Genomic DNA, 11547 nt, shown 5'->3' on the forward strand with positions numbered 1-11547 from the left:
CGCCGGCAAAGTCAGGAAATAAATCCCGTAATGCCAAGGCCAGTGTGTACGGTAAGATGTACAAATAGGTGTATGATAGTGTGTAAGTTGAGTAGGTGGTGAATGGAGTACGAAAGTACCGTCTCACGCGCCGGCAAAGTCAGGAAATAAATCCCGTAATGCCAAGGCCAGTGTGTACGGTAAGATGTACAAATATGTGTATGATAGTGTGTAAGATGAGTATGTGGTGAAGGGAGTACGAAAGTACCGTCTCACGCGCCGGCACAGTCAGGAAATAAATCCCGTATGCCAAGGCCAGTGTGCATGGTAAAAGTACTTGGGACGTGCGTAGAGTAGTGTAGGTAAAAGAAAAAGAGACAACTGTTAAGTTGAACTTTTAAAATTTTATTTAAAGTTTTATTTAGGAGGAGACTACGGAAGTAGTTCCGTTACAAGGGTTGGCGGCGAAGTGACTCTCTGACTGGGCATTTTCGTCGCCTTTTATACCCAATAACTCTATGCATAAAAAATCTGCCTCTCGGAAGGGAAGATTTTTTATACATGTAAGAGGGATAACAAGAGACGAACTTGCTATAGTCAGTTTACATATAACTAACTTAATATTAAAATATAAAATAAACTAAATTAAACATAGAAATCCTAATTTTACATTAATATTATAATAATTGAGACATGATAAGCATATAATTTGCTTAACGTTGTATAATTATATTATAAATATAAGAATATATTTATCTCTTTATTTAATTTAATATTGATTTATTAATTATTTAATTACTACTAATTCTTTTTTTAATTAAACAATTAAACGCAATAATCAGAATTAATACTCAAGATAATATAAACGTATTAATAATAAAATTATTATTTTTAAACATTAAAAAAATTATTTCTCAAAGGAAAAACAATTAACATTAAATTGATAAAATAAACAGCAATTCAATAAAACATAATAGTGTTGATAATATTAACAGTATTAATAATAACAACACTAATATAATAATAATTATAATAATAAGAATAATAATATTTATATTTAATCAGTCAAATATTGTTAAACTAATTCTTAGTAAAACAATATACGTATAAGTATCAATGATTATTAAATCATTATTAAAATATATCCAGTTAATTTTTAAAATTTAAAACGAATTGTAATTCGAAATGTATATATATATACTCTGTTCAATGAGAGAATGACCTCGGCAAAGGACGATTTTTCGTCTGGTTCGCGCAGAATGTTGTAAAAATGAAAAAGTTGGTGTGGTTTTTAATATAGAAACGCCTTTTTCGATAGAAAAAATGAGTTTGGGTCGTGGTCTTAGCTCCCCTTAAACATCTGACTGTAGGTAAAATTTTTTTCTTCGGTTTCACATTTATGAGGGTTTCCATAAAAGTGAGTTTAAAGGGTCATAAAAAATTAGAAAAATTTTTATAACATATTTTGAAAATTTTAAACATTATATTCAGAATCTACAACGTCTAACGATTTTAATGATATGTTATTTTTTTCGAAAATATGAAATTTAAACATTGATATAAATGTTAAGTTTTACGTATACCATAAAGTATCATCTTTCATGTTACATGAGTGCGAATGAAAGAGAATTATGCTTAGGTAATGTACATTATATATTATTATATATTATAATAAATAATATATATATTATTATATATTATTTATTATGAAAGAAAATTTGTATGTAGCAAGCTCACCAAGCAATATTGCACCAAGCTTACCGTGCAATGTTAAGGTAAGCTTCCTATAGTTGGGACATTTGAAGCTTGTAGCTACATTGCGGCAAAATTAATGCAATAAAAATAATAATAATAAAAAATTAAGTTTTTAAAAAATTTATTTAATTTAATAATAATTTATTAATAATTATTTATTTATTTAAAATTAAGTTTGTAAAAATTAAGGTATTTTTAATTTCTTTTCATATATTGTACATAATCTGTATCATTGATAAACATGTGAAATAAATATCTAAATATAATATTAAAAATTAAATTTTTATTTATTATAATGAACAATAGGCATTATTTAATTATAAACATTCGCAACGTCTTACTCGAAATCCTTATGAACCTATATTTTGAACTGTATTTTGTTTTACTTTAAAATGTCAAAATAAAAATACTTATAAAGTATTCAATTTAACTGTCCTTTAATTATATTAATTTTCATATGTCAGAGACAAACGATATACTGTTTAAATCGTCTTGATAACAGGATTTCAAATTTAGCATTCAAATTTTGTAAAATTCATTTTTTTAAATATTTAATTTTTCATAAATTTATTAGCATTTGAATGGTCCGTTTAGGGTCTAGGGTTATAAATCACGCTTTTGTTGGCATCAGTCCCATATGGGAAAGGAGTGGTAACATCTTCCCGAAGTAGAAGAGTGAAATACGAAATTTTTACTGGATATGCACTTAAGAAAAAAAAGTAGTAAAACGCCATTTTCAAATTTTTCTCCGCCTTCAAAGAAAAAAATCTGCGCGAGCGAAGTCATTCTCTCATTGAACAGAGTATAGATATAGTGGCTGCTGGGCTCTTTGAATCTTTGCTGGGGAGGAATGCGAAAGAGGAAAAGCGGAAACGTAGAGTAGAGAGAGAGAGACAGAGATAGAGAAGACAGAGAAAGGCGTGCGGTCAGGGAAATCGACGAGTAAGGCCCAGCTAGACCAATTTTTTCTACATGTCGATGTCGAAAAAGTCAACCCAAGGGAAGATACCACATTTTCACGAAGTTGAGACTTTCAAAAGAAGGGTTCTCAACTTGTGCAGTGGTGTTTTTCTTTCGCGGAATTTTCACATACATGTGACCGGTATCAGTTTCTCTAATAACTTGAAAAGTGTATTAGATATTAAATTGTTATTCATTTAACCTTAAAATATTAATTTCAAGTTTTTGAAAAATATCATATTCAAAACGTTTAAAAAAGCTCCTATTGAAATGATGAGATTCAAAGTTATTTACATGTGTTTAAATGATAGTATTATAATTATCATAATGTATTATTGTAAAATGTATATTTAAAAAGAAAAAGTGTTATTTACTTTCTGAGTAATATAAAATTTGAAGAAAGGTTGTTAATTTTTAATAAATCATGATTTTAGCAAAATCTTAATGTTTTATTTTACATTTTGTTGTATAATATTTACAAAATTTTTTGTTTAATATCTTATTCTTTTTTAATTTACTCTGAAATATCAACACAAAAGATTTAATGAATGAAAGTATAATGAAAAGTATTCACAAATGAAAGCGTTACGATCAACAGTAATACTGTGCTTCTGCATGGTTGACATAAAGACATTTTAAATTAAGCACCAAAAGTAAAGGCGTGTTTTTTCGAATATTAAGGTGTTTTTTAATAATTCAACGGTTGCTGAAGCACTGAAATATAAAAGGACACAACTATGTCTGTCCTCTTCTATAATATTTGTTATTGTAGCAACAGTTGATCCATGAATTTGCACCTTCACACTGTACGCCACAGGCGCCACGGAGCTGATATTTTATGTGACACCACGGAGCTGAAATTTGACATTTAAACTAACCTAACTCCGACAATTCTGCAAAATAATTATTTTCTTTGGGCAGATAATTTGTTTCTATTGTAATCTTCAAAAAAATCGTAATAATTACAACAGAGAGTGTTTAGATTAAAAGAATAGTAATACCACGGTACTGATCACTTTTTTTGTGACCTTCACATTTTTACAAAAAAAAAATTGTTTTTGAGTGTAGAAATTCCAATTTTTAAACCTTTTTTTTTACTGATATTTGTTGCTAATGGATCTTATTTTAGATTGTAATTCTCAGATACCATTAAAATGTGCCATAAACAGTTAAATTATAGGGGAAAAAATCTTATTATAAAATTGAAAAAATTTGTGGACAAAACTATTTTATAAGAAGTATTAAAAGATGCATTATATGTACAAATTGTTCACCTATATGGGTGATTCTCCAAAAAACCTCATTTTGCATGTAATCAAAATTTTCTAAATAATTATAATCATTTGGGAAAATACCAAGTCATATTTCCCTATTTTATCACTTTTTCTAAATGTTCTGCAAGAAAAAGTTGTAAAATTTTATTGTTTAATACATTTTTAAAATATTTTACCACCTCAAAATCGATTTTCTAACCTGTCATCTAAGTGCTTTTCATTTTTTCAATAGGTAAAACAATTATTTAAAACATGAAAATTGGTACTTTATTAATTTTTTCTAAAAGTTATGATATTTTAGAATAATTTTCAAAAATATAAATAAAATATGTCGTGTAGTTTTTTTAAATATAGAAAATGAAATTTGTCATGTAGTACCGCGTCATTCCTCTCACTCGTTTAATATTATCCAATATTTTTGCTGTGGGTAGAGATATTGATTAATTATTGTGATCAATATTTAAATTAACATCTCTAATATTAATTTCTTAAGTTACTTTTTAAAAAATGTCATTATTTTGCGTTAAAAAAATTAAAATTGAGACATAAGCAGAGATTCACAACCTAAAGCGTCATTCCTCTCACCCCTAATAAAAACAATATTAATATATATAAATTGATCGCAAAATTTTTTTCACATAAAGTTATCCCTTATAAACATGATAGGGCATTCTAAGCTGGAGGAAAATTATTTGTCAATTAAATAAAATTAAAAAATGTTGAAATCGTCATTCCTCTCACCCGTCATTCCTCTCACTTTTTTGAATAAAAATTAAAAATTGATATGATTGTCGGTTGTTTACAAACTGCCAGTGAAAAGTGAACCTAAAATGTATGAAAAATAATTTTTGACAATTGTTTAAAGAGATTTTTGATAACTGTAAGTATTTCAAAATCTATAAAATTTATAGATAATATTAATAAATTATAATTTTTAAATAATTTTTTGTAAATAGAAAAATATATATAATAAAAAACGCCGGCGCCAAATTTTAACCTCTTAATTTTTTTGAAAATTTTAATTTAAAATATATAGTTTAAAAGCTAAAAGTTAGCATGATCATGCTATAGAGGTGGTAGATTTTTAAAAGCTCAATATAATTGACTGCATTAATCCATAAATAATAATTTTTTTTCTTTTCTGTTTGTAATTCACAAAAAGGAGTATTTCGGGAGAATCACCCATATACATAATTCATATTACAAAAATTCTCGTTTCCAGTTTCGGCGTTTTCAATAAAATTTCTGAATTTTAACTTAAAATTTTAAAAAACGGACACGCCACGGAGCTGAAATTTTGGAAAGAACTCCGCAATTTATCAAAAATTATAATATCTATTTGCACATATTTGTGGTTGCGAATAGGTTTTATATATACCTGTGAAATGTATCCATACCCAAGCAAAAATTTTTTATTTTGAATGTGTTTTCTGTGACGCCGCCAAATATTACAGTTACGTGCAAATCACCTATGTCTAACATAAAATAATATATAAAATTCTCTTTTAAAACTTTCAGAAAAAATTTAAACATATTTGATCAAAGAAAATGACAATTGGCGAATATTAAATAATAAAATTAACTTTTCTTAAAAAGCGCCCGGCGGATAATTATGTTTTTGGTCTTAAATTGTTTGTAAAAGATGAGGGAACAATATACCACAAAAAAATCTGATATACAAAACACTGTCAATTAAAGTTGCTCCAAGCACACCGTGGCCTGACATTCTCCAAAAAGAAAAATTAAATTCGGTTAAAATTTACGAATTATAGGTGATTTTGAACATTATTTTGTATGTAGAGTATAGCCTGAAAATGCGTTTTTAACGGTTGCGCGGAAGGACAAAAAATTCAATATCTCCTAAAACTTCAGACCCTCCATCAATTTTTTTTTTGGAAAATACTCGTGAAATAAGTGGGAATCGAATCATTGTTATTAAAAGCAAAAAAATGGCACTTTTCAAAAAATTGTTTATTTAAAAATTATTTTTTAAGGAGGAATGGTCTGTACGAGTTTAAAACCTAAGAAAATAAAAGTTACTGAAATTCTCTAAAAATTATTTTCGGATTTATCGAGTATTCCATTGCAAACTTTGAAAAAATGCTATTATTACGTATATATATATATGTGTCTTCTTATGCTGTAATATTAAAGTTATTAATTATTTATTTATTTAAAGTTTGGACGGACAAAAAAGTCCTTAACAAAAGAGATCTTATATTCTAAAGAAAATTACAAAAGAAATAAATCATAAGACTGGCTGAAGTAAATGAAATTTATTCAAATGATAAAATCGTGTTTTTAAGATCACTGATAAATCTGTTCTCATTTGAAAAATCAATGAAATCGGAATAATTGTTTGCCTCCACACTAATTCTTGAAAAAACCGAATAAGCGGTATAATTACAGCGGTGATGTTGTTCATAAAAGGGTAAATAATTACGCAATCTCCTAGTAGGCACATAAAAGTTAATTTTTAATAAGAGAGCAGGGCACTTGTACTTCTGATTGATCACTTTGTACAAAAATATCATATCATTATATAAAAATCTAGATGTTAGAGTAGGTATATTTAAAAGTTGCCTTAGTTAAGAATAATCATGACTAAAGCGATCGAATGGTATCTTTAGTTTAAAAGCCATAAAGCGCAGGAACCTATTTTCTATTCTCTCAATTCTTGTTATTAAGTAATCATACCGCGGATGCCATATTACTGATAAATTCAAGATAATTTGCATTATTAAAGAAAAATAAAGACATTTCATAGCACGTTGGTTATGAAAATCAAAAGTACTCCTCGTGATAAACCCAAGTATTCTTATTGATTTCTTTACAATACTAGTAACATGGTCATTAAACGAGAAATTTGTACTTAGGGTTAACCCAAGGTCAGAGATCTGGTCCTTTCTTGTCAAAGTCTTATCTTCAATAACATAATCATGGTGAATGACCAATTTTAATCTCGAGAATGATATAACGAAACATTTAGAAACATTTAGAGGTAATTTATTAAGTAGGCACCATTCTGCGAGACTATTCAGGTCATGCTGCAAGGCAAGAAAATCATCATGATTATTGATCACCTTAAATAATTTTAAGTCAACAGCATATAAAAGAAATTTGCAATAATTAAAAACTAATCGTGCGTCATTAATAAATATAATAAAAAGTAGAGGGCCAAGAAGAGAGCCTTGAGGTACCCCCGATGCAGAGGTGAAACAGTCGGAAAAAATAGTTTTAACACGTACCGAAAGAGTACGATGAAATACGAATCAATCAAGGACAGAAAGTTACCATGGGTGTTTACGAGATTCTCGCCCTAGGGCGCCCCAAGGCGACCAAAGGTTCTCAAAGTCACTTTTATTATTCTTTATTTATATGAAAACAAACGATAATAAAAGTGACTTTGAGAACCTTTGGTCGCCTCGGGGCGCCCTAGGGCGAGCATCTCGTAAACACTTCATGAATACCAAGATTCCTGAGCTTTGCAATAAGTATTCTATGATCGACCTTATCAAAGGCTTTCGAAAAATCAGTATATATTGTGTCTATTTGATGGCCACTCTCCATATTAAGCAAAATGAAGTCAGAAAAAAGACTAAGATTAGTGTCAACAGATCTGCACTTCGTAAAACCATGTTGCTCGTCTATAATTACATTTGAAACTGTAGAATAAAGAGTATCCGCAATTATAAACATTGTCAAATAACAATTTGTAATAAGCGTATAATCTTGACAACGACGCAATGCAAGTAGTTTGTTTTTTGATCGTTTGTAACAGTGTCAAGTGTTGTGGTTTGTTATGATTTGCATTTGTGTGGTTGAAAATAATAAAAATTTGTCATTTTTGGTACCTCTGGTGCCATCTCTTGGTTCTATGTACTACTAAACAGCTGTCACATGTGAGTTTTTATATGCAGTGTTGCCACGTTTTCTCTGTTTGTCTGTCATAAAATTAGTTTTCTTCCAGAAACTAATTAATTACTTTTAAACTACTGAGTGAATAAAAAAGAACTTTCGTGATTAATAAAGCTTAAATCTTGACCTTCAAGATACAATTTTTACAAAAAATTCTGAATGTTTTAAGTATTAAATTATTAATGATAAACATGCAAATTCGTGCTTTCTTTATAAGAGGTAATGTTAAATTAAATAATTTTTAACTTGTAAACTATTTAGTGAAAAATTCTAAAATTTGGTGGGTAATTTTATTATATAAAAGCAAATCATTTCAAAAAATATCAAAAGATTCTAAATGTTTTGAATTTCTATACCATTCCTCCTTAATAATTTGTTAAAAAAAAATTTTTTTTTAAATGTTTTCTTAAATTGTCTGTAAATAATAAGCATTTCCTGAAAATTTCGTTAAATTTCATTCATTTTCCTTTGAGATATACCATTTTCAAAATTTAAAAAAAAATTTAAAAGCCTCGTAAATACAAATTTTTTAAAAATTTTTCGAAATTGATTTAGGGTTTTTTACTGGCATGTACGCCACTTCAAAATTTCGAAGTTTCAACAAAATCGAAGAAGTAGGGGACAACTTTGATTTTTTAGGCATGGACCTACCCAGAAAGCAATAAGACTAAAATTGATGTACCCTTACATCCAGTTTAGTAAAATTCGATTTTAGTATAGTCAGGGACAGTTTGCATACAGAAAGATATAAAATAACGAGCGTACAATTTAAAAGAAATACTTTTCCGAACAAAAACTTTTCTCAAGTAAAATTGCATCTTCAAATAAAAAAAAAGTAGTAGAAAAATAAGTCTGTCTTTTATCATTATTGAATTCTTAAAAAAAAGTTTCCTTCTTGAAAGATTTCAGAGGGAATTAAATTAAAAATTAAAATCAAAGAACGCGACAAATTAAATTAAATGAAATTTCAACTTGACATTATAAATGAAATAAAAACTAAATAAGGAATTAAAGAACTTTATTAACTGTCTATCTTTCCTTTTAATTACAGTGAAAAATAGATAAAAAATACTAAACGGAAAATAAAATAAAAACTAAATGAAAAAAATGAAAAGAGGTCGAACGGAAAAAAAGAAAAAAATTTTAATGAAAAACAAGCAAAAGAACTTAATTACTAACGAAAAAAATTATTTTAGAAAAAATATAAAATTAGTAATATAATAAAATATAGTATTATTATTAATTAAAAAAATTGTTTAAAGTTTAATAAATCAATAAATTATTATTTCTTATTTACACGAAATATTTAGTAAAACTAAATCTAAGGAGATTCTGTTTTTCTTGTCGAGTTCTCGTTTCACAGATGTCTTGCAGAGTATTTCATACAAAGTTTCTTAAATCTTCAGGTCAAGAGACTTCAATGGTTTTGAGAGGATTTCGAATGATTTACAAAGATTTAAAAGGTTTACCTTCCTAGAGTTGCATTCTTTATTTCTCCAACGAAGTGCTGATAAATATTTCTCGGTTACAATTTCTGTCCTCTAGTTGTTTATTTATTGTATGAAAATACATTAAAAGAAATCAAGTTTCTTGCTTCAATCTTTTTGTCTTGGATTGCTTTGTTAAATGTTTGAAATTTGTTCAAAATTTTTGTAGGTTAAACAATTTTTTATCTGAAGTATTATTAAAAATCTGTCCGCGCAAGCGCGAACACATTCTCATTTGCGCTTCGCGCGGGGGCACGCAAGTTTCAGCGCGCCTCGGGGCGCGCGAATATTGATCGTCGCGCTCCAGCGATTATTTCGTACGTCGCGCTTCGCGCTCCGTTTGATGTTGCGCGCTTCGCGCGCAAATGGCTCGCTTCGCTCGCGGTGGTCTGCAATTGTTGTGCAATATTTTTGTTCTTGTTATTATTTCCCATTATAAGTATAATATAAGTATAATATAAGTGTGTTAAATTTTAAAACGGTTGGATAAGTTTTTCAAGAGTTATCGTGGGAACAAATTTTTTGGTCTACAGACAGACAGACGAACAGACAGACACCATCGCCGGACCATGTTTTTTGGGTTCAGGGGACCCCAAAACGTCGAGATTTCATGAAATTAGCGAAAGTCAATTTTCGACCAAAACTAATACTTTCTCATATGATGATAATGTAAAAATATTTATTATCCATTTTTATTTTACAAAAAAAGAGAGATAGGAAAAATTATAATTGCGGATTGAATACACATCCGGGATCCGGGGGAATAGTTTCCTTTATCACGAGAACCGATATTCAGTAAATTCAGAATCCTTTTTCTAGCTAAAACTGATATTGCTTTTGACAATCGAATATTTGATTCTTGCTATTGAATTTGATAGCTCTGTCATTCGATGGAAGCAGTCAATGGCTTTTAAGAGCCATTACGTCACAGTTTTCGTTCTTAATAGGAAAGGGAACTAATTAGTAGATTAGAAATCAAAATTTACCTAAAATATGAAAAATGAGAAAATACTGTACATTTTTTAGTTCTATTGTTATTTAAAACACGAGACTTTGCGCTGGCTTAGAAACTTCAAGGATTTATTTTTAGTTTAATTCTGTACCCAGTAAAAAAAGAAGTATTGAGTGGAGCGTTTAGGAATTGAGTGAAGCTCTGAGCCAATACGGATTCGAGTAAAAACCGTATTGGGACGTCTGACTCAATCTTTTTTTCATCCGCCGAATACGGTCTTATTTTAGCATTAAAATTAAAATCACAAGATCAGAGTACACATTATAAATTGAAAGCACAATTGTCCTGGAATGTAAAAATGCCGATTTCGATAAGAAGCAGTGAATATTTGTTAAAAATTGGTAAAAGCAAAGTTTGATAAGCGCGACTGAATTTACCATGTGAATAAATGAATTGGTAAGTTTAAATGGACTGAAAGAAATCTCCTGTTACCGACAGAAAGTTCCTAGAGAATTGTGGTAAATTCAACAAAACAATGAAATTTCATTGTTTAACAATTCTCTAGGAACTTTCTGTCGGTAACAGTAGATTTCTTTTCGTCCATTTAAACTTACCAATTCATTTATTCACATGGTAAATTCAGTCGCGCTTGTCAAACTTTGCTTTTACCAATTTTTAACAAATATTCACTGTTTCTTATCGAAATCGGCATTTTTACATTCCAGGACAATTGTGCTTTCAATTTATAATGTGTACTCTGGTCATGTGATTTTAATTTTAATGCTAAAATAAGACAGTATTCGGCGGATGAAAAAAAGATTGAGTCAAACGTCTCAATACGGTTTTTACTCGAATCCGTATTGGCTCAGAGCTTCACTCAATTCCTAAACGCTCCACTCAATACTTCTTTTTTTACTGGGTAGATAAATAGTATATTACGATACTAGGCCTGGAAATCCAATTTTCTAGCCGTGTGTCGTGTACAATTTTTCTGTATCCCCAGCCGAAAGTACGTTAAATAATTATTGTTTGAATAATAAAATAGCTCAATAAGCTGCCCACCCGACTTTTGCAAAGTCGAGGCGAAGCCGAGACTTAGCTGGTCAGGGCGGGCATGAGAAAAAATTATGAGTAGAAAATAATTGGAAGTAAAATTTAAAAAATAGTAAACAGTAAGAAATTTTCTTTTATAAATAAATATTTAATAACAGTAATATACCTA

The sequence above is a fragment of the Leptopilina heterotoma genome, unplaced genomic scaffold (genome assembly GCF_015476425.1).
Source record: "Leptopilina heterotoma isolate Lh14 unplaced genomic scaffold, ASM1547642v1 Lhet_62, whole genome shotgun sequence".
Lineage (NCBI taxonomy): Eukaryota > Metazoa > Arthropoda > Insecta > Hymenoptera > Figitidae > Leptopilina > Leptopilina heterotoma.